The 24,204-nt window shown below is 41.8% G+C and overlaps 1 protein-coding gene and 1 non-coding gene across 4 annotated transcripts in view; one reads left to right on the forward strand and one right to left on the reverse strand.

The window, feature by feature from the left end:
* RALY (RALY heterogeneous nuclear ribonucleoprotein) overlaps nt 1-24,204 on the forward strand; it is a 70,509-nt gene that overhangs the window by 22,812 nt on the left and 23,493 nt on the right. For all 3 annotated transcript variants that reach the window (XM_039864111.1, XM_039864110.1, XM_039864113.1), the window contains one exon: nt 6,644-6,703. The gene's annotated coding sequence lies outside the window, so the exon portion shown is untranslated. The remainder of the gene's footprint in view (nt 1-6,643; nt 6,704-24,204) is intronic.
* LOC120604069 (5S ribosomal RNA) lies at nt 11,518-11,636 on the reverse strand. Its single transcript, XR_005653253.1, has one exon. It is a non-coding gene; the product is annotated as a 5S ribosomal RNA (ribosomal RNA).

Consider the following 24,204-nt stretch of genomic DNA (forward strand, 5'->3'; position numbering starts at 1 on the left):
GGCAAGAATGATTGTCTTGCACATCTGTTATATTCTCTGGACATTCCTCCAGGCAGCCTGCAGACTGCCTGGATTGAGTTTCATCTATTTATGGCATGCTTAGTGTTCTCATATGTGGACATGGGTTGGGTTCAAGAGCCCTAATGTTACTTGTCATTAAGAAATCAGCTGCCCTCCAGGGCCTCCTTTTGTGATGTGCTGGGCATCCTGACACCTGTCTTTGTTGGGAAGTAGAGGAGAGTTTTACTGAGCCATTTTGTGACCTGGCTACATTTTTATTGTGAAGGTCATCTTTTTAACTCCCAGGCAACACAACCACTTGGTTTATTATGCCAGGACAGAGGCAACCACACAATAAGGCCACTCACAAGAGTCAAGGTCAGATAGCCTTGCGAATGGGAGGAGACCAGTAGAAATGCAGGACCATGGGGTATAGTTAAGGCTGGGAAAAGCATGCCTCCAGAGGGTTGAGGGAGAATTTTGAGGTTGCGGGGTGGATAGCTGGAACAGAACTAACAAATAGATTGGCAAGCGTGGCTTCTGAGATGAGTATTTTACTTTGTGGCCAGTCTTGTACTCCTTGAGGGGTGTGGGCAGTTGTGCACCCTCAAGTGCTGATTGTAACAAAAGTGTATCTGAGGCCACCTGCAGGTGAGCCCCGCTTGATTGAGACTGGTGCTGTTATGCTATGATTATCTCCTGCAGCTAGCTCTTCACTCCTGCCGTGGTTGCCACTCTAGAGGCTTAGAGAACACAGCTTCTACCTTCCTTCCCCTCTCCTGAGGAAGATACACTTCAGCAACACTTCTTTCAATCAGTCTTTCTGCAGACCCTGGAGATTGCTCTACTCTAAACAGCATTGGTTCTAGAGGCACATGCTATTTTTTAAAAATGTGTTTTACAAATATAGGAGATAATTTCTTCTGTCAAAATCTCTCCTTAACCACCTGAAGCACTCTGTTTCTCTTGTCTCAGGCCTTTTGCTACCAAAAGTCTTTGATGTCCAGGCCGCAGTTCTTCCTAAAATTTTCTCAATTCACTTCCTAACTCTTTTCTTCTAGTCATCAGTTGTGGATTCCTGGTTTCCATAAACTCCTGTAGAACATGCTCCCTATTTATTCATTTTTTTTTTTTTTTGAATTATCTCCATCTCACAGAAGGAAACTGGGTCTCAGAGAGATAAAGTAACTTGTCTAAAATCGCAAAGCTAAGAACTAGAACTTACTGGAAACCAGGTCTGACTCCAGAGAGTTTTCTACTATATACATTGCACTTTCCTGTGCTCAAAAACAAGGGGCCTCCAGAATGATGCAACATAATAGCCTGGCCCAAGGGAAGGAAAGCTGCTTTTCAGAGTAATTTATAGTCATCTGGGCCATAGTAAAGTGCTTCCTAGAAATAGGGATTATATACATACTCAAGGACACAGTGCATGCTGATTCTTGCAAAGGTGTTCATAGCGTCATATTCCCTCCCAGCATAAGGGGCTTTTGATCGGGTATTTGTGTTTAGCCCAAGCACTTATGGTTTCTTGCCTATTTGTTACAGCCTTAGAACATTTTGTCGTTTAGGACGTGATATCCAGTTTGGCAAAAGCCAGCTCCTGTCTCAGCAGCTCCCCTATTGCAGCGGTAGGCAGAGAGCCCCTTGGGAGGGCCTGGTTAGTGAAGTCTTGCAAGTGTGGAACTTGATGGTGCGCTTACATTCCACCCTAGTCCATTTTTTCCCCAGGCATGCAAAACCAACAGTTGCTTCATCGAGTACAAAATGGGGGAATTTGGTTCATTTCCTAAAACTTTATTATTGGTGCCTACTTTGATATGCCGGAGGCCCCTTGTTTTTGAGCACAGGAAAGTGCAATGTGTATAGTAGAAAACTCTTTGGAGTCAGACCTGGTTTCCAGTAAGTTCTAGTTCTTAGCTGTGCGATTTTAGACAAGTTACTTTACCTCTCTGAGACCCAGTTTCCTTCTGTGAGATGGAGATAATTCAACTGACTTCAAAGGGTTATTAGGAACAAATGAGTATAATTAAGGCTTTGTGCATAGGGCATGATACATAAAAGGTAATAGCAAATGTGCATTTCTTTCCTTTCTCTTGGACTTTTTTTTTTTTTTTTTCTTATTTATCCTTTTGTGGTACTTAAAGGAATAATAATACCTATTATTGAGTCACATATGCCAGGCAGGCCCTGAGCCAAGGGCTTTCCTATGCTATGTCATTTATTTCTCCCAGTAACACATTTGTGAAGCAGGAACCATTTTAAACAAGTAAAGGAAACTGAGGCATTGAAGGTAAGTGCCTAAGGTCACAAAGCTGGTAAGAGACAGAGCTGAGATTCAAACCCAGGTATCTGATTCTAGAGCCTGAGCTCTTCATCACTAAATTGGACATTACTCTGTTTCTGTTAACTTTCCCTGAGCAATATGTGACTTCTGGTGGTTTTTATTTTCTCTCTAGTTGGACATGTTGGAATTCATGCGCATGTAGTTCTTTAGCTTTTTTAGTCACGATTAGTGCCTGGCTGTCTTGATGGTGGTATAAACAGTGATATTGTGTCTGCCATAGCTCTTCGTAAGTCTTCCACTCAGAGCAGATCCCCTCAGCTGAAATGTGGTATATCTCCCCTCTTTTAAAGAGACCATCCCCTCATTCCTTCTTTACTGTTCATATCAAACCGAATAGATTTTTTTAAAATTATACCATTCTTATCAATCTTATTCTGTCTTTCAGCAGATACTTCAGAAGAGTAGACACTATCACGCTCATTTTACAGATTTGGAAACTAAAGGCCAGGAAGGTGAAATGACTTGTTCAAAGTCACACGATGTATTAGAGGTAAAGCTGCAACTAGCCTTTAGGTTTCCTGACTCTCAGCCCTGTGCTCTCTCTCTTAACTTAGTAAAAAGCGGGGTACAGGCATGTAATATGCAAATCAGACCTAAAGAGGTTTGAGCTGTGTTAGGACACAGGATCTAGAGAATTCTGAAGGGAAGATGCCTGCTTCACCCACATCTTCACTCCAGTTCATTCACACACATGCGGAATTCGTCAGAAAGGGAGAAACTTTCCCCTTAGGGTTCAACACAGCTTTCATGACAGGAAACCATGGAGAAGGGTCCAGAGGATGTCAGTATCCCCTTATCCAAAAGAAAAATTAGCCGTACCTTGCCCCCGCCCCCTGCCACCAGGGCTTATTAGCCTGGAGTGACATTTGTAGAAAGAGCAGAGGAATAGTGAAAGAATCTTCTGACCTCTGCAAGCTTCAGCCTAAACCAGGTGAGGGTTGAGCTATGGCAGGGCAGAGGTGAGAACTGAGGATTGGAACTCTGAGGAACTTCAGTTTACCTTCTGCCAACAGATTTAGTTTGGGGTTTAGACAAACAAGTTCCCTTTATTTAAAATTTATAAAGAGGAATTCCTACTGCTGCTCTTGAAAAACAAAACAAATCAATCCTTTGTTCTTGGAACCAGAAGGAAAAAGAAACCTTCCCCAAATACTAGACCTCAGGCATTTCAGTCCTGCCCAGGCATCCTTGTCCTTTTTATCTCTTTCCTTACCTCTCTCCTTTCACCCTTTTCTTCTCCCTCTTTTCTCTATTAACTGCCCATCTTCCCTTCTTATCCTTCTCCTTCTCTTTCCCATAACTCTTAAAACAAGAATGAGAAAAGGGAACCTTTAACCAATAGATTAGTAGATAGTTGATATTACAAATACTGGGCTGAGAGTCAGAATATGGAGCTTAAGATTTTGGACCTTCTAGACCTCAGAGCACAGGTTGGCAGGCAGTTGTTTATTCATTCCATTTATTTACTTACATGTTTCCCAAATACTTATGTCTCATACCTGTCAGGCTCTGTGCCATATACTTGGACTATCCCAGCTAATAAGACCCTAAACTTGCCATAAGATCACAGTCTTATGGAGAAGGCATATCAGCAGTAAACGTCATTCCCCCTCCCATCCCCTATTCAAATTACTAGATTTTAAGGTACAAAGAACCTTAGAGTTTATCTGGTTCTCCTAGCATGTTGCTACATAATGAAGCAAGGCAGATCATGAAGTAAGCAAACGCATAAGACTTTCCAGTAAAGTAAAGCAGACCTAGGTTCAAATCCTAGCTCTGCTACTTACTAGCTATTTTACCTTGAATGGAAGAGCTGTTAAAGACCTGGCTGGGAGTCTCCCATCCTAACTCTTCCCCTTTCCTCTCCTGTTATCACATCGATTCTCACAAAATCCCTCTATTATAGGCAGGATGGGAATCGTATTCTCATTTTGTAGCCAAGGAATCTGAGGCTCAGATTAGAACCCAGGTCTCTTTTTAGGAGATAGATACAGTCAAGTGTAAGGTAAGAGTAGCAGGCATGAGAGCAAAAATCCTAACTGACCAGGTCTCCATTCTCTGGAAGCCGTATGAATCTTTATAAAAAAGAAGGAACAGCGGGACTGTAGTTTTGAGGCCTTAGCTAATGGTGAGGCCAGAGCTGGATGTAGTCACAGCCAGAGATGTCTCAAGAACATGACAGAGTAGTAAGAAAGGGTTCAGGATAACTTCATTGATTTGCTAGGCTTTGAAGAAGGATTTAATATGTACAAAGTACGTAGTACATATATAGAGTAGATAAAAAATGCCTGAAGGGAATCGTTACAGGTGAGACAATAGCATGGACAAGAGTATGGGCGTCCATGGTAGATATAAGGCAAATTATGACCAGATTGTGGCATACCCAGAGAGTGAGGCTGAGGCGATTGGGAGCTATGACTTGTTTTGTTTTGTTTTTTTGGTAGGGGATTGGCATTAGGAACATTAGTGTGCCAATGTGGGCCCAATGTATTAGAGCAGGAGGGGTGGGGGATACTAGTGAAAGAAAGACCAAGGAAGAGGCTACTATAGCAGTCTGTCCTTGTAATGTTAGTAAATTTTCAGAAATATTCTAGCAGTGCAGGCAAGAGATAAATGAGATCCTGAACCAAGAGGAAGTTGACACAGTAGGGAATAATGAACAGTTTGGATGTAGAGCTCTTACATCAAAAAAACCCACGAGGACTTGTCAATTGTGGGAATGGGGAATGAGGGAAGGAGGGGTTGGAGAGCATGAACATTTGGAGTCTAAATACTTAGGAGAATAGTTATACCATTTGCTGAACTGTGGAGGCTGGGAGATAGGAGATGAGTTCAGTTTATTGACATGTCGAATAGTGCTGATAGTCCATTCTTTTTACCACCTACCCGCTAGTGACTCTGCCTTTGTTTTTTGACCCAGGCTTACAGAGAACCCTCAGTTCCATGTTGTTTGCTGATTTGTCCCAGGCCTGGAGCCCCCCACAGATCCTTCCACCCATGTCTTATAACAACTCTCATTCCCTCTCTGAAATAAGGTAGTGCATGTAAGGTGCTTAGCCTTGTACCTAGTCTGTTTCAAAGTGTGCATTAAATGTTAGTGGCTATGAAATGGCTGTTATTGTGGTTATAGCTTTGTGATTATAGTAGCTAGAGAATTAGAGAAGCCTCTGGAACCACCTGGCTGAAGGACTCAGGAATCATTCAACTAGTATTCACTAAAAATTCTGGACTGCAAGTAAATGGAGAGGATCTCAGGCTTGGGTGTAAATGGGAGCTCTGAGCCATGTCAGCTAGGACTGGAGAACATGTTTCCTGACTTTTTTCTTCTGTTTTTGGGAGTTGGCATACTATGTGGTTAGAAGGACAAGCCCTGGAAGTTGGACTTCCTGGGTTCGTGTCCCAGCTCTGCCATCAATTAACTGTGTGACTTGGGCACATTCACCTTTCCATGTCTCAGTTTCTCCATTAGTAAAATGGGGACTATAATAACACACCAAAATTGTCAAGATTAAATGAGTTAATACAAATAAAGAGTTTACAACAATCTCTGGCATGTGCTACTGTTCTCCTTACCCCAAAATCACCTCTACCCCACATTCCAGGTAATATATAGGGGTTTCTCTATTCTTCAGCCATCCTCATCCAACAAAGGGAATGAAGAAAGAAACCTGAAACCAATCTCAGTGCTTAAAAGATTGTCTCAGCTGGGTTGCAGATTATCTAAGCCTGGAGGAACCTGGTCCAGGATTGAGATAGAGTTGTCCTGAAGGCCTCAGTTCCATTCCCAGTTTTGCCTTTGACTTACTTTGATCTTGGGCATGTCACCTAACCTCTGAGCTTCAGTTTTCCATATGTAAAATAGGGAGAATGTATTTTTAGTATCTCATTCTTCTCAATGCTACATACTAGCTATATTGACTTTCTTGCTCCTTAAGCATAATAAGTATATTTTTGCTTTTTACCTCAGGGCCTTTGCACTTGTTCCTCCTTTCTAAAACACTCTTTCCGCAGATCTTACCCCTGATCTTCACTGAGGTCTCTATCCAGTCATTACCCCTTAGAGAAGCCTTCTGTGACCACTTTATCTAAAGTAGACCTCATTCTTACTCCTTGCCATTCTTTCTTCCCTTACTCTGCTTCATTTTCCTTTATAGCACTTAGCACAACCTGAAATTATATATTTAATTATTAACCTATTTTTTACTAGGACACAAGACATGTGAAGACAGGAACTTTGAATGCCTGCACCTACCTAAGTTCTGAGCAAGACCCTGACTGACTTCTTCTCTTTTATAGGTGAGCCCTTTTCCCAGAGGAAATCGCTGAAGAGGAAATCACTGACTGAGCTCAACCTTGGTGAGTGAGGGTGCCTGGGCAAACTCTGGGCAAGCTTGGGCCAAGATACAGAGTAACTGGTTTGGGACTTATTTTTACCCTTAGTACAGATAACTTACAGGTGATTAGTCTCCTATTCCATGTCTAAGAGATTGGCATAGGTAGCCTCCTGTACGGAGAGAACTGAACTTGGTTTATTAGGGCTGCCACAAGACAGTCTGGGATCATTCTCTATGAATAAGGCAAACAGGCTCAATTCTTTCTGGCTTCTGCCAGCTGCTTTTTGCTGGGCTGGGAGATGGTGATATCCTGAACCTGGCAGCTAAAATCATCCCTTCCACAAGCTCTCAATATGACCTCATAGCCCTTAGAGACTTCCCTGATTTCAGTCTTGACTGTAACCCACCAAGCCCATAGGTCAGCTTCAGAAAATTCTGTAGTTTTATCACTCCTGAAAAATACGATCATGAGCAGTGTGGTGAGGGTGGAGTGATAGAGTGGGACCATGTGGAGGGGAAGTCAGGGGAAGCTTTAGAGGGAAAACTGCAGACAGTGAGATGGGAAGGGGAAAAGGAAATCAGTACATTAAGGACCAATTATGTTATGGCTCTTATTTACTTGAGACAAAACACCATTCTATAAATGAAGGAATTGAGACTCAAGAGGCTTAATAATTTGCCTAGGGTTCACACCCAGGAATCTATAAAGCTGCTGTTAGAACCCAGGTCAGTCTAACTGTAAATACCACTGTTCTCCCTGACTTGGCAGGCTTTCCTTGGACTGCTAATCTTCCTAGAATTCTGATTTTTCTTGTTAAGTTCAAGAAGACAGATTTCCTTAGGGATTCGGGAAAGAGGTCTAGTTATTTGAGGGGCCTAGCAGGTCAGGCAGGAGTTGGGGTTCTCTAATGAGCAATGGAGTTTCTAGTGAGGGAGCCAAGAGGCTCAAAGATAGGAAGAATCTTCAAGCAGGCAGAGGCCCAGGCTAAACACCTATAACATATGAGATCCTTTAAACACTTGGGCCAGCACAGACGGACCTGGAGAGCTGGATTGGATTTGGGAAATAGGGGTTTTTATTTTCTCTTTCAACATTTGCCCTTGGACAATGTCCATTTTCCTCTTTATAAAATCGGAGTGCCTCCTTGCACCCCCACATGTCTTATTGTGTGTATGCCAACCAAGCAGGATGTTGTAGAGAATCAAATGAGAGATGCAAGTCAGAAAGCTTTGTAAATTGTAATGCAGCATGTCCAAAATGAGAGAAAGTGAGAAGAAAGCATTCCAAGTATCCCTGATATCTCAGTCCCTGACCTATTTGCCACTCCAATCCCCAAAGGTAAAAGAGAAGTTTTTCTTTGGAAATTTGTGCTGCAAATCTTCTCCCATGCCCTTCTCCTCTCCTTCTTCTGCAGGCTCTACCCAAAGCTCAATCTTTCCACAAGGGTAAGGATTCCAGGGCACAGAGACAAAGCCAAGCAGCACCAGCAGCCATGATTTGCAGCATGTGAGCTGCACAGTGCAGGTTTAAATGCACTCACGTAGCCTGGCTCCAAGGCCACTGCCAGCACAGATATTAAAGCAGTTTTCAAGAGCCCATCTCAGCATGTGTCTGCACTCACTGACTAGTTCCGCTGAGATGTTGCCTTGTTCCCTGCCGTCATCTTAGAAGAGGAAGGCTATTCCTATTCTCCCTAGGTTCCCTGCCCACCCCAACCTCCCACCCTCCAACTGCTAGTGAAAAAGGCACTTATTCTGTAGCCTTATATCCTATCAGAGGCCATGTTTTTCCACTATCTCTCTCTTGTCCTTGGCCAGTGATATAGGCCACTCTTTTCACACTCTAATAATGGACGTTCTGTTCTTCCCTGTCTTCTTGAAGATGTACAGAGGAGTCTGTCTCCTTCCTGGTGCTCTTGGTTCACCAACCTTCTCTCCTACTCTGAATCTCCAGACTCTTGCTGCTACCTCTTTTTGTCTGGTTAATCAAAAATTTTATAGCTTCTGGATTTTCCATGTCCTGGGTGCCAAGTTTGGACCTTCTTATTCATGTAACAATTGCCATGTGAAGAAGTTCCACTATTGACTATATTTTAAAATATGAATGATTCTGTGTAAAAAAAAAAGTATGTAATATACTGATATCTATATATAGTATCTTATTTACCTAACATCCTAAATTTTCTAGAGCCTAACTAAAAAACAAGAAAGAAGCAAGTCATTTTTATCCTTAAGCCTTTGCACAGCACTAATTTATCCTTACTTTTACATGTTGTTGTAACAGGCTTAGCAATCTAGATTCTAAACCCCCCATAAGATTAAAAGCAACATATAAAAAAGTGGGGAGGAGCTGCTATATCAACAGCAGATAGAGGTGAGAGCTGAGAGCTAACAGTAGGGAGGGGTGAAAGGAATGATAAGAAGTTAAAATGAGTATGGAGGCCATTTAAGTTAGGAGTAACAGCCCTACAGACATGTCTGTGCTTTAGAAAGGTGGGGCTAGGTCATTTTTAAGGTAGTTCCAGGATTCTATTAAAGGCCAAAGGTATCAGAAAATGTTAAATTAATTATAGTGTCTACTATTTATGTGCTACTGAATGCTTTACATAAATCGATTTCATTTTCATAGCAACTTAGGAGTTAGGTGGTGATATTCTTATTTTAGAAATTACTGAGACTTAGAGAAGGGGCACACTGGGAGTGATTGGAAGAGCTAAGCTTAGGACCCAGAAGAGTCTTGCTCTAGAAAACTAAGTTTTTCTATTGTCCTACGCTGGCTCTTTCCTGTGATCTAAAACGCTGGTCTTTTTCAGACTCTTGGGTTAGTGGTCCTCGCCCCCTACTCCCCTTTATTCATTCTCCTATATAAAATTTTCCTTTTAAAGACATTCATTCATTTGTGACTACTGAGTGTCTATCATGTGCCAGGCAGTTTTAAGTGTTTGAAATGTAGCAGTGAAGAAAGTAGTTTTCTCTCTTGTAATTTGCATTCCAGTGGTGAAAAATAGATTTAACATTCCTGGTTTTGGCAATTTATACCTTCTCTTTTTTTTCTTGGCCAGTCTTGCTAAAGGTTTGTCAGTTTTGTTGATCTTTTCAAAGAACAAAGTTTTGGTTTCATTTTTTTCTATTCCATTGATTCCTTTAATCTTTATTATTTCCTAACTTCAGTTTGCTTTCTGTTTAGTTTTCCCTTCTTTCTCTAGTTTCTTAAGGATTAATTTTTTTTTTTTTAAAGCTCTGTGCAGCCCAAACAAAATTCTCCTTCAGGCTCGACTGACATGTGGCTATCAGTTTTCTCTTAATGTAGTAGTCGCTGGAGAAGTATCTGGAGCCTCAAAGAGGGCTAACTCAGAAACAGTGAGGGAGACAGTGGTCTCTAGTATATTCCTTACCAACAAGGAGGAGACTAGGGCTAGATCCTTAGTACTGGGTAGCCTGGACCCTGCCTGCCTGTCAGCACTGGGCAGGCGTGAGCTTCATGTAGGTGATGGAAGCAGTGCAGCAGGAAGTCAGGGCATACATGGAATGCCAGAGCTTCCCTAGGCTTCTGAGTAGATTTTGCCTGATAGAGAGCTCGAGATAGCTGCCCACTTCACAGACTTCAGAGATAAAGATGGCTTTGGAAGCCTTGTAGAATACCTGTGTTGCCTGTTAATGACTGACATTCTAAGCATTGATTAAAGAAATAGGCTTAAATATAAATCTCATTGAAGTGGCAAGAGCTCTGAGCAGTGCTTGGGCTTGCTGAGTACTTATTTGTGGTCTTTAGTTGCCTTATCTATAAACAAGGAACAGTTCTACCCAGCCTACTGTGTAAGTCACATTTCAGATAAATGCTGTTTAAAACTGTTAGATACTTATCATGATAGGGACCTGGAACAGAGTCTGAGAAGGTCTCAGAGCAGTAGCAGTGCATCAGCACCCTTCAAAGTGAGGGGATGATATCTGACCAAAGTAGACTTTGTAGCTGAGTAAGGCAGGAGGTTGTCATTGTCTGCCAGTATAATCATACGATGGCCCCTAGAGAACTCTGTTGAGACAATCTGAGGGAGGCTATTAGAGCAGCTCACATAAGAAGCAGCTGTCCTTGTTCTCTCCCCACCCAGGAATTTTCCCCACATTTTTTATTTTGGTTCCAGAAACAGCTGGCTTTTCTTGAGGGTTGCTGTCACAGAAAAACAATAAGGCCCAGCATACTTGTCAGGAAGGAATAGTGTGCAAAGGGCTCTGGGTCCCCTTGGGCCCTGTGTCCCCTCCTTTCTTCGTCAGTTTTCATTGAAACTAAGGAGGATCTTTTTGTCCCACTGGACCAGCAGGCCAGACATAAGAGAGGCTGATAGGTCCTGTAGGTCATCAGATCAACTAGAGGGCAGTTCTGAGGATATTGGCTATGGCTGAGAAGTAGGGTCCTGAGCCTAAGGTTAAAGCCAAGAGATCAAAAATCTAAGCTGAGAAACTGGGAAATAATAGATCAGGAAACCAAGGTCTGTCAGCAACTGGTGCTAGAACCCTGAGATGAGTAGTACATGAATGAATAAAGGGGACTTATGATCTTACGATGGGGCAGATGCAGAAAAACAAAACAAAACAATTCTGCAAAAGACCACATTAACACAAAAGCAGAAATTGCTTATTTTGAATTATCCGTCATTTTGGATCATGTAATTTTAGTTCTTTAGTCTGTTACTGTGGTAAATAACATTGCTAGATAAACCCTTCTAAGGCAAGGTATGTTTTTCTTTATTTTAAGTGCATTTTTACTTTTTATTCTTATCAAATATACACATTCATATAGTTTGTTTGTTTGTTTGTTTGTTTGTTTGTTTGTTTTTACACCTACAGCACCCAGTCTTCCTAGGTGGTCTCCCATCCAAGTACTAACCAGGCCCGACCCTGCTTAGCTTTCGAGATCAGACGGGATCGGGCGTGTTCAGGGTGGCATGGCCATAGACTTGAATTATCTGTCATTTTATATTATCTGTCTCTACTCTTCCCATACCTTCATACCATTCTCCATCTCCCCAATTAGCATAATCAGTTAAGAGTTACTGGTCTAAGTGCATAGGGCAAGAGACAGAAGTCACTTATAGTATAAATGATCTTTGGAAATATTAATTAACTGCATCTTTTCCACTGTCGTATATAGTCTTTAATCTCTTAGGCCATGATACTAGGGAAAGAGAGGAGGCTTTAAAGCCAGAGGTTTGAGTCCTTGCTCTGGCATTTATTTCCTATATGACTAATCTCTCTGAGCTGTGGTTGTCTCATCTGCAAAATGGGAATAATAATGCTTACATGGTTATTGTGATACTAATAGGAGATGATGAAAAAAATACCTGGCCTGGATTGGTGTTCAGCCATTGGTAATTGAAATGAGTTCTGATACCATGTGTTTCAGTGTCAGATTGTAATAGAAGGTGAGTATTGCGACCTAGGCTCTTAACCCTGTTCTACTAACTCAACCTTGGGAAAGCATTTAATATCTCTGGGCCTCAGTTTCCCTCAGATCTAAAAAATAAAAGAATGAGATCAAAGGTTGATTTATAATTGCTGATGTCCCTTCCAGTTCTTTGCCTCCAAAGGCACATTGGTCTGTGGTTCAAGGGCATCAAAGAGTCAGGAGGGGGAAGAAAGTAAGGAGGGGGCCAAAGAAGAAGCCTCATCCTCAGTCCTGCTTAAGGCTACACCAGGGACAGTTGTAAAGAAAGAGTCATTATCTACAAAGAGAAGATGTCGACAGTGTCTGGGAGTTTGCTACAGGGGCAGTGACTTGCTTGTCATCCAGCATTTGGAAAATAAATATCAAAGAGAAGATCAGAATGTCCTGGAAGGTTGGAGACTGAGTAGATAGCAGGTATGAGAGAGACCATGAGACATAGAATCTAGTTTGTGCTCCATTACCAACTTTCTGGGTATTCCTATCTAAGCTATTTCTCATTCTGAGCCTCCATAGTCCCACCTGTAAAATGAATTAGTCCAAGGCCTCTTCAGGGCTTTCTAAAATTTTATTGTCTACTCTCTTTTGGTTCTCAAGTTGTGTTTGTACCCCAGCTTTTGCCCTTGGTATTGAGGATTTGATTTATATGAGAAGACTACTTAACCAATCAGCCTTTGTTTAGCCCTAGAGAATTTAAAATGCTCTTGAAACCACAATTTCAGGCCACTAAGAATCATAAATTTTCAAGTTGAGAAATGCCTTGGTTCACCTGGTCCAGCTCCCTTATTTAACACCAAGAGGTAATGCAGCAGAGTTAAAAGACTACAGGATTTGACAGCAGACCTTGAATTTAGATTCCTGCCAGTACTAATTTAATCTCTCTGAGATATAGTATCATCATCTGAAAATTAGGATGTTGATAATAGGCACATAGAAAATTATTATTTGGAGGAGGAAAAAAAAAAACAAGCGAGAGAGGTGAAGTCACCTGCTTAGAGTTTTGTGTCTTAAATCTAGGGTTTTCTTCTCCTCTAGAGCCAAGGTCAGTTGTAGCCACATGTATGTACTAGAAAAATTGGAACTGAAAGCATGTCAGCTTTCTTAACATCTCTGCCAACAGCCTTCTCAATTCCCCTGTGGCGTGTGTCAATAACACAGCCTGTACTTGTTTTAGAAACAAGCGCTCCATAAGCACTCCTGTTTGATTTACTTTGGCTGGAACAGGATCCAGATGCTCTTAGAATAGCACAACAGACTCTCCAAATCAGCCCATTCCCATTCTGAGCCACTCGAAGCTCTGATCTGCTGCTGGCTAGGGTTCGTCCCCAAGTCCTCCCTACCTGTTACGTGAATCACATTCAGTTGTCTTTTGCTATTTCTCTTTTCCCTCTTGGTGGAAGTAACAGTAATTGAGTGCCTACCTGCTATGTGCCAGGTATCATGATATGTGCTTTAAATTGAGTATCTCCCTTAATCTTTTTAATTCATTAAGTTTATTAATAGTTCCAGAGGGAAAAGGTCATACTCAGTGAAGTAAATGATTTGCCTGAGGTCACATATGTAGTATTGAAAGAGCTGAGGTTTGAATTCAGGTCCTTCTGATCCCATAGACCCCATACACTTAGTATAGTAAACTCTTTCCTGAGTACTAGACTGCCTCTCTGGCCTCATGCCTTCCAGGAGGGTAGAGTGTTCAAGAGTGCCTGGGAAGGGGTGGGGTAGCTTTAGTATAATGGGAATATCTTCCATGCCTTCAGTGCATTTTCTCATGAGTTTTTGCTCAGCCCTGCCTCAAACCGACTTCCGTAGGACTCAGGCGTTAGGTCCAGAGATCTAAGCACTGAGTGAGAGGTCACATGTCCATCTTCATCATGGAACACTGAGTCCCTAGTAAAAAGTGTACCTGTTATTTTCAAAGTTGAATGAGGGAACTATTTCAAGGAATAAACCCCTACTTGTATCCCCAGTTCTTGAGGTGCAGGGAAGGAGAGAGAAAAGGTCTATACATCTCAAGCTTGATGAACTTCCTTCAGGGAGCTGGCAAGAGAGAAGACATACACACGTAAAAGATTTAGAAAAAGGCTTGTTCTAATAAGTCCTCAAATTTGTACTCACCTTTCAATTTATAAAGTGCTTTACTTGCAGAGATTTTACTGTGAGGAATCTGAAGGTACTACTTGCTTTTATGTGGCAGATCCAGGGGCTAGAGTCCAAATCCTTAGTCATGATAAGGTCAGTGAGTGTAAGCCCTCTCTGAGAGGGCTCTGCCCTTGGCATGGGTCTACCCAGTCCTAAATTGCAGAAGGGATAGGCCCTTAGTCTCTGCCCTTTCTGAGCCCTCCTCTGCCCGTTTGTCTCCTTCCTCACCCATTCCTACTCAACTCCTAGGGCTTTCTTAATGAGACCCTCTTCTAATGGTATATTTTTAGGCATAGAGTAAGAAGAGATATTCTTAGCTCTGCATTTTCCCCAGGATCATTTGCCATAAAATGACAGAATTTAAGAATGTCAGAGTGGGAGGGGTCCTTAACTAATGTCATCAAGTTTACAGAGGAACCCTTTATTTAAACATAAGTCAACATCTAAAACAGCTGCTCTGTTTGAAGTGAAGGTGGGGGTAGGAAGAAGAGGCCAGAGCCCACCATTCCAACCTCCCCCTTATCGGCACTAAGTCACTGAATGCCCCTAAGGCATCTACCTTAAACCTGCAAGGTTCCCAGGAACACAGTTTGTGAAATGACACTGACCTAGACCTACTCCCGTTTTATAATTATGAAATTTGAGACCCAGCAAGGGGCAGAAAGTAATATGCCTCTAAGTTTGTACAGTGAATTAATGGTAGGTCTCCTGACTCTTAGCCTGGTGCCCTGTCTACTGCACTGAGCTTTATGTCATTATGTCATTTCATAAGTGATCACCTGTTTCACTTCACTAACACCCTGTGTCTGAATATTAGGCTTCTCTTGATTCCTAGCAGTAGGTTCCTCTGAGGTAGACAGGCCTGTGGATGTACATACTGTGTCGGCATAATTCTCAAACATATGATGAGCATGTGTCAAATTTTGTTTTTAACTCCTTAGTGTGGAAATCAGCAGAAAGGAAATAACTGAGAAAGGAGATTTATGTTGTTAGTGGAAAAAGGATAGCTGAAATTAGATTGCTAATTTAGATCCAAAATTAATGTCCTAATGAAAATGTAACCTTTGGCATTATCCCCTCTGCTTAAAAAAAATTGTACCTTCTCAGTTTTCTGCACATTAACCTCTAACTTTGTAGAGTTTTAAAATATTTGGGCTCTAACCATTTGTTAACAGTAAGTCAAACAAACTTTCATACTCCAGGAGTATCAGATGACTCTTAGATGCATATTAAAAAATGTTCTAACATGCCTTTAAAAGGTTACACAATTATCTTTTTGCTTTACTTCCAAGTTTTGGATAATTTTCTTTAACACGTCATTACTGAAAATGGTCAGAGGCCTCTTATATTAAAGCCAGCTAGAGCTGTCCCAACCCTGGAAAGCACCTTTCGCTCAAGATACAGACTTAGCTTCTTTGCTGAAGCTTCTGCAGGTAGCAGACATCAACAAGATCTTGTGCTTTCTCCTTTGTCTCTACTCACTGGCCCGGAGCTTGTTTATTTTGCTAATCATAGACTTGCTTCTTCCCTGGTTGAAGAGGTTTTTTCCCTTGCTTCTGGTTACCCTCAGGGTCACCTTGGATGCAAAGAGGTTACAGAGTTCCATTTGGAGAAAGTGTGTTTTGAGTACAGAGTTCTACTCAGGTAAAAAGGTAACTGCTTTTCGTTATGTGGTTTTGTCTCCGAACATGTTTTGCCCATCTCTCATCCTCATTGCTACCACCCAAGGCCAGATCTTAATCATTTCTCACTGAGACTGTTTTAATTGTCAACTAACTCATCTCCCCACCTCTAGTCTTTGCCCCTGAAATATAACCTCCCGTCTCTGTGAGTTTTAAGATATAGATCTTATTCCTATCACTCCCTGCTCATAAAACCTCTAGAATAAATCCAGTCTCCTTAGCATGACATTTAAGGCTCTACAAAGACTATTTCTCTCTTTTTTTCCCCTAGCTTCTTCTCCAGCCCACTCTTCCCTGAGGTTCTCTGTTCCATAGGAGTTCATATTAGTGGGTAGAAATATTACGGAAACCAACTTTTGGATAAGTATGAAGGGTGAACCTCCTGATCAAGTCTGCCAGTGAAGATTAGGAAGCATTCTTAGTTGATAAACATTCCAGTTTGATAAACATTTGTTCCAGGCACCAGGGATAGATTTTTAGAAGTAAGGAAAAGGCAAACACATGGTCAGGGCCTCTGGAGCCCATAGTTGATCGAGGAAGACAGGCAGATAAAGTAAGTAAAGAGACTACAGTGATGATGAATATAATGGAAGCATGTGGAGCATTTTGAGAACATGCAGGAGGGAGACACTAACTACCTGAGAGATCAAGGAAGGCTTCACAGAAGAGATGCTATTTGAGTTGAACTTCAAAGATGGGATATTTGACAGTTGTGAAAGGTCAGGTGTTTATTTGGCAACTGCAGCTTCCAAGCAAAGAGACGGGTGAGGACAAAGACATAGCTTCCATGTGTGTATCAGAGAAACAGAAACAGTCCAATATAGCCAGAGTGTAGAATTTCAGGAATGGAGTGTGGTTAGGGTTAAAGTTATCAGAGTAAGTTGGGCTAAACTGTGTTAGGCCTAATATGCCAGGCTAAGGAAATATTGTGTGTGTGTTATGTTTCACACATAGCATATAATAGCAGTTCTTGAATTAAGTGATATATATTGGTCTATTTGTGTATGTGTATAGCTATGTTTTAGGATGTGTGCACATTTGGAGATGGGTTTTGAAAATCCACCAAGGCAAAGCAAATATCAAAAATTAGAGCAAAAAGGACATGTTAGACCTGTGGTCACCCAGGCTTGAACTTCTGAGATGTTTATTAGCTCTACAGGCCCACAAATTATAGAATGCCAGAAATGAAAGTGACCTTAGGGATCAGTAGTTCACCTATCCATGCAGTTAACAAATGCCTGATTACTACTATAGGAGTTGGGATATGGTAGTGAACAAAACAGATTGCCTTCATGAAACTCATTTTAGTGGGGGTGATATAAAATGAGTTATTTTATCTGTCATTTCATAGGTGTTAGAAAGATAAGCAGGGTAAAGGATTAAAAAGTGGTCAAGGACTGGCCTTTCTGAGGAGGAAGATCATTTTCAGCTGAGAGAAAAGCGGGATGTTTGGGAGAAAAAGAAAAAAAGAAGGCAGTGTGGCTGGAGCAGCACCCTGAGAGAGGAAGAAGCAGGAGATAAGGTTGGAGAGGGGACAGCTGAGGCCAGAACATACAGGGCTCTGAGGTATATTCTGCCAGTGAGAAAACGAGGCTGATGAATAGCCAGGCTGCTACACAATAAGTTAGTACCATGTCCAGGATTGGTACCATCCTGCTCCAGGCTCCCTTCCTTTGCCTCCCTGATGTCTTGTAGCTTTACCCAAGATTAATGTGAACCCCATTTAATTTCTTCATTCTCCTCTTCTCTCAGCTATATTTCCCACCTCTGTTTCCAGGGCTCCTGTCACCCCATTGTTCTGTTTCATTCCAGGCTGCTTTGCTTAATCACAGCATTAGCATTTCCCACACTCACATTTTCACACATGCCCTGGTAATAGAGTGATTCCTGGAAGGTCAAAGCTAGAGAGGTCCTTGGAATCTTTTAGTTCAACCTTATGGTATTAGAACCCAGAGAGGACAAGTCACTTGCCCAAGGCCACTTATGTAGTTAGTGACAGAACTTGATTTCCTTTGCTTCCCAGTCTCTCTGATTCTTCATTTTCTGCATGCTACCTCTCTCTTTAGTATCCAGCAAAAGGGAGTCAAGTTGTGAATACCATAACTGAGCTAGTTTTCAATGGCCTTCTGCCATCTGTCTTTATTTTAGCTTATTATTTGGTCTCTATCACGTGAATTTACTGTTTTATTCTGTCCAGTGTCTTTGAACTAGCACCTTTTACAAAGACACCATGTTGATAACTGTACACACTCTTGTTCATGCTACTCTCACACTTAAACCGGCAGCCTGCTCTTAATCTCCAGCCATATCTAGTCTTTGAACCCCAGTCTTATCCCTGGAGAAGCAGTGTAGAAAGAGCAATGTAAAGAGGCTATATCTGGATTTGAATCCCACTTTTGGCACATACTGGGACAAAGTTATCTTGGACAAGTGACTTGACCTCTGAGCAATTTTCTCATCTGTAAAATGGAATGTTAATACTGCTTGATGGATCATTGGAAAGATTATTTAAGATATTACACATGTACACCTCAAGCATTCTGTAAAGAGAAATTTACTCTTCCTCAAAGGCCCATCCTGAATGCCCTCTTCCTATTTCCTAATAATAGCTGACGCTTCTTGGGTGGGTTTCTATGTGCTAGGCACTGTGTAAAGTACTTTGAAAGATATATTGCAAGCGAATCTGTAATTATCTCAAAAAGTTTTAAAAAAAAAGCACTGGTCTCATGTTTTCTAGATTTGTATTATCTTTGCCGTAAGTAGGTAAACGCCATAGATACCTATGTTCCAGTTGTTGCTGTTTTTTAGCTATGTAAATTTGGATAAAGCTCTTAACCTCACCAGAGCCCTAAATTTCCATTCCATAACCATTTGGCAACCTGACTCGCTCACCTTGGAAAATGTTCCTCTGTTGATGACAGAGTAGTAGCAACCAGGCTGGCCTTGTGTGACTTGGAGAGAACAGGATGGGAGGCAGAGAACTGGGTGCCTGGGAGCTTTTAGATCAAGAATTGACAACACCTCACAAATCAAATCAAAAGATTTCTGGGCTAGGAGCTTAGGGGTAGTGTTTATGGTGATTCTGCTTGGATTATGTTCTGGGGATAAGGGGGAATTGCAAATTCCATTGAATGGGAGGACCAGCAATGCACAGCCACCCTTGCTGTGCTCGGGCTAAAAACTAGTGTGTTGGCGGCAGGCGTGCAACATGGCTGTGGCTGCCCATATAGGCTGTGGTGTTCAGGACATCAGCTTCTGTCACCATGTCAAGCCCCTGGACAAGTCTGCTATGGTTTGATAGTAAGGGCCCAGTCTCTGGAATTTCACAGACATGTTCAAATCCCTACTTGCCAATTATTAATTGTGTTCCTTAGTCTAATTTTTATTTTACCTCTCAGAGCCTCACTTTTCCTGTCCGTAAAATAGTGCTGTTGATACCTGCTTTGGGAGTTGTTGTGAAGATTTGAAATACCTTCAGTAAATAGGCATTTCACAATACCTGATTCTTAGTTGGGTGAATGGCAAGTTGATTTGTTGCTATTATCTCTTCGAACACCAGTATCCTTAGGAGGTGGCATTAAAGTCTGGGCTGCTCTGATTCTCTGACCACCTCCCATTGCCCTCCTCCCTGAAATGCCCTGGACCCCCTCCTATTCAAGTTCAGGCCCCAGAAATGTTGGGCAAGAAGGAGCCTCCTAGGCCAGTCTCTATCTCACCAGGTGGCATATCTGAGTAAGCAGGATTTTTACATAGCAGACATACAGGGCTAGGGCAGGTAGCTCAGGCAGCAACTGATGAACAAAAAGCTTCTCTCTGTTCCCAATAAATTGGTCCTTAGGGATCCTAGCTTTGAAATTCTAATTGACACAGGAAGGAAAAGATTCATTAGGCTCTGGACTCATTAAAATGCTCTGCTGCTCATCTACGATTTATTCTTGGCACTTCATCAGGAGGAATTAAGTAAACCAATGGGCTGAGAGGCTGATGACAGCAGAGTCCGATGTGCCTGGTGCTGCTTGTGGGGCAGGGATGTTGGCTCTCTCATACTGAGGAGCACACAGCTGACTTCAGAAGTTCCTCATCCCTAGGATTTAGCATGAGTCTAAGTCTCATATACTGTCAGTGATGAAAGGAGCTTTTGAGATCATTTATATGTAATAACTCATTTATGGATGGTACAAAGTACTGGGGCTTGCCTAAGATCACCAAGCACAGTAGTGGTGGAGAATCATTAGAATCAATCAGGCCTCCTGACTTCAAAGCCAGGAATCTTTTCCTCTGCATCGTCTTTGGATTTCTAGATCCGGTATTTCATTTAACCTTCAACAGATACTTTTGACACATTCCGTGTGCTAGGATTCTGTGATAAACATAACAGGCATGTGGGGAGAGAGAATACCTGATCCAGTATTAGGGGAGATTAGAAAGGCCTCCATTTCTGAGGAGTGAATAGGAATTAGCTTGCAAAGAAGCTGATAAGGAATGTTCAGGGCTGAGGCACCAGTGCCTACAAAAGCCCAGAGACTCTTTACAGGAATGGAAAGTTGAATCTTGCTGGTGTGGAGGAATTGAGGAAGAGATGAGAAGTTAAGACAAGTCGGATCTATGAGGTTTGGTCCACTTTCTTTGTGGTTATAAGAACCCCAGACCTGAGATTAGGAGTCCTGCGTTCTAGTTTGTTTCTGCTATGTTAGTCATCGCTCAGGTAACATGTATTTAACATCTTATAGGTATGCTATACTGGGCATCAAGGTATAAAAATGCATGAGTTACGTAATCTCCTTCCTCAGAGTCAGTTTAACGAGGCAAACAAACTGATAAATGACTCCTATAATAAATCAAAGGAATAATTACTCCGCTGGAGGAAGTCAAGAGCTGAGTTGTATTTTACTCTTAGTATTTTCTCTGGGCTTTGGTGATCTCACCTGTCAAGTGGTAATAACCACTGTCCTGTGTAGCTCATGAGCTGATGGGAAGACAGTTTTGTAATGACTGGTATTTATGGGGCAAAACACTTTTCTATCATTAATTAATTGAATCTTAATTACAGTCTTACGACTTAGGAAATTTCCTTTGAATATACAGGTGAGGAAACTAAGATTCAGAGAGTTTGAGGCTTTATTCATGGTTTTGCAGCTTTTGAGTAACAAAAGCTAGGATTGTAAATCCAAATCCTGTGCTCTTTTGCAGTACAGTGGATCCAAACAAAATTTTGAGTAGAAAGATAGCATCTTACTTAAGTGGCAGATTTCCCTCTCCCTTTCTTAGAAATATATAGAAAAGCAGACCTAAGTTGGTTGGGGAGAAAGAAGAGCTTATTTCAAGTCTTCCCCAGACTGGGCTCTGAACTTTTAAGACCATGTGCCTCAGTGCTCCATCAGCTCCTGCTATTCCATCTCATGCCGTTTAAAGAGTGCTGTCTCAACCATTATCTCATCAGCCACACATAGCAACTTGTGGGATAGACAGAGCCGCTTCACAGATGGGTAAACTGAGGTCCACAGAAATTAAGTAATTTGCCTAGAATCACTGAATTATTCATGCCAGAACGAGGACTGGAATCCAGGGCTCCTGACACCAAACAGGTGCTAAGTCATAGAATGTAGGCTCTTCTGATTCAGTTCACTTCACATGATTCTTGAGGCAGAGACTTTGCTGTACAAGATAGGTCTTGATTAGCCTCAAACCATCTTAGTGCAGTACCTTCCTTTAAGAGCAGGGGCTTTTGTTATTCATTTCTCTGTCCCCAGCTAGGGCTTGGTTCCAAGAATGTTTTGCTGTTGTTTTTGGCCTTGGTTTGCGAGAAGCTGTAGGGAGCTGATGGTTACAGCAATGTGGATCGTGAGGGTGTGATCCCAGGCAGGTCTAGAGGATGAGTTGGGAGCTCTACACCTATCTACTGATGTTTCTGTACCTAGGCCCCTGCCAGGGTATTTTCTATCCCAGAACAAAGCGAAACTGGTCAACCTGTTCCCATCTCCCATCACCTCCCTCTGCCTCCACCACAATACACACGTATATTTGTTGATCTCCTGGATAGATTTCATACAAAGGCTTCTAGGACCTTCTGTCCCAAGGCAAGTTCCAAGATGAGGTTAAGGAGTCTTGCCCCACAGCCAATTCAGCATCTCCTCTATTTACAGGCCTTCCACCAGGCTCTGTTTTTATTCTTCACTCCTTTAGCAGATTGGCTGCTTAGCGTGACTCAGACAAACAACTGAAAGGTCAATCAATACTGAGAAATTGACATGTTTCCTGTTATCCAAAATCCTAACTGGAAAATTTTAGGGAGCACTATTTGGTTGCGGAGGTGGGGATGGGGATAAAGACAGTTGACTTCAGTGATGGGAAGCCTTTAAGAAAAGTACCTTACAACTATAAAGAAATATCAACATTTATTCACAGTGTTTATATCCTCTCATATTTACATCTTTATACATTACAGAGCTCTTTCATACTGTTAGTACCTTTGAATTTTAGAGCAACTTTGTGAGAGATGCAGTACTAGGATTAGTATTCCTGCTTGACAGTTGAGACCATGGAAGGTTAGTGACCATCTGATAATCATGGTAGCAGAGCCCCAAGCAGAACCAAGATTTGAGAGATGAGTAGTACTGGGTTTGAAATTCGGTGCTTACCACTTTGTAGCTGTGTAATCTTGGGCAAATGATGTAGCCTCTCCAAGTCACAGTTTCCTTCTCTATAATAAGAGGATAACGATATTCTTGTGATTATCTAAGGATTAAATGATACAATGTAGGTAAAATGCCAGCACAATAGAACAAGTATTAGGAGCTCAGTAACTATAGGTTTTCCTCTTGGTGTCTTAAATGTCTTGTATTCTGAAAATTAGTACCCTCACTACAGTGAAATGAACTACATGTAATAAATGCCTGTTAGCCAGAATATCATTTAAGTTCCTCACTAAGTTAAGTGAACTGGATTAGTGGGAAACACGGGTGCTAAGTACTTCTGATACAAACCACAGTAGGTTAGAGCTGATAGGGACCCTAGAGATCTGTTCTGGTGTGTCTCCCTCAGAGGAGATGTTAGTAATCTGGGAAAAGAAAGGTTGAATAATGCAAAGTACATTTCTTTAGTGCTGACTTCTTAGAGCCTTTAATGTGTATGAGTAAGGGAGGGGGTGGGGGAATGCAGTATGCCAAGTTTCTTATTTTCATTTGACCTTGGAGTTCCTTTTCTGAGGAACTCTCATTAATATTTTGAGAAGCACTGGTCTTCTTTGGAAGAGTTTATCCAACACTGATCTCGTCCAGTTTCTCCAGTTTCTGGATGAGGCAACTAAGGTCTATAACCAAATTTATAGAGCCAGTCTATGGTAAAACCAAGTCTGAAATTCAGGATACCTGACCTCCTCTAGGGCCACACCACCATTTGCATTCCAGTCTTCTTCCTTTTCTAGCCAGCAAATCATAAAATTACAGAGGATTTAGCAAACCACTAATCAGAGAGCATTGTCAGAGTGTCAAGCTTTCTGTTTTGATGTGTTTATCCCAGTAAACAGGGAAAATGGGCTTAATGGCACCCAATGTTTCCAAACAGGCGAAGGCTACGGGTTAGGTATTTAGCTCAGTGTCTGGAAAGGTGCCTCTAATCCACACAGTTTTAAATCTATTCTTGCTTTTAAGAAGTTTTCAGTTACATCCAGAGGTTCATTCAAGAGGCCTACAGTGCAGTCCCCAATGATAAACACTCTCTGACACCAGTAACTATGAGAAAGGTCCTGAGAAGGATCTAAAGAGAATGTGTCAAATTTATGCTCCGCCATCGCCATCTCTACCACGTAATTTAGTGGATAGGAATGTGCTCCTGGATGTCTGTCCAGACCCTGGCAGATGGGGCCATCCTTGCATTTTACTAAGCCTTCTAGTTCGGATTAGTAAAAATATCACCTTTACATTTGCAGAGTTGTACAGTAGACTTTTTAAAATATATCTGATACTCAAAACAATCCTGTGACATAGAGATTATCTTCCATGTGTCACATGAGGACACTAAACCTCAGAGAAGGGGTGGTGACTTGTCTAAGTTCTGACAGCAAATTAGTGATAAGTTCATTGTTTTACAGGTGCCTAGGGCAATCCTGACACAGTAGATCCTGGGATTCTCAGGAATGAACTTCAGATCTTTGAATTGTTCGTCCAAGTTTTTTTCCATTAAGCCAGCATGGTGGGGTCCAGTGGTTGGGCTCATCTCAGGGTCACCAGATAATTCAGAGAAGGAGGACTGGTCTCTCTTGCT

This window comes from Pteropus medius, unplaced genomic scaffold, assembly GCF_902729225.1.
Source record: "Pteropus medius unplaced genomic scaffold, Ma_sr-lr_union100, whole genome shotgun sequence".
In the NCBI taxonomy this organism is placed as follows: Eukaryota; Metazoa; Chordata; class Mammalia; order Chiroptera; family Pteropodidae; genus Pteropus; species Pteropus medius.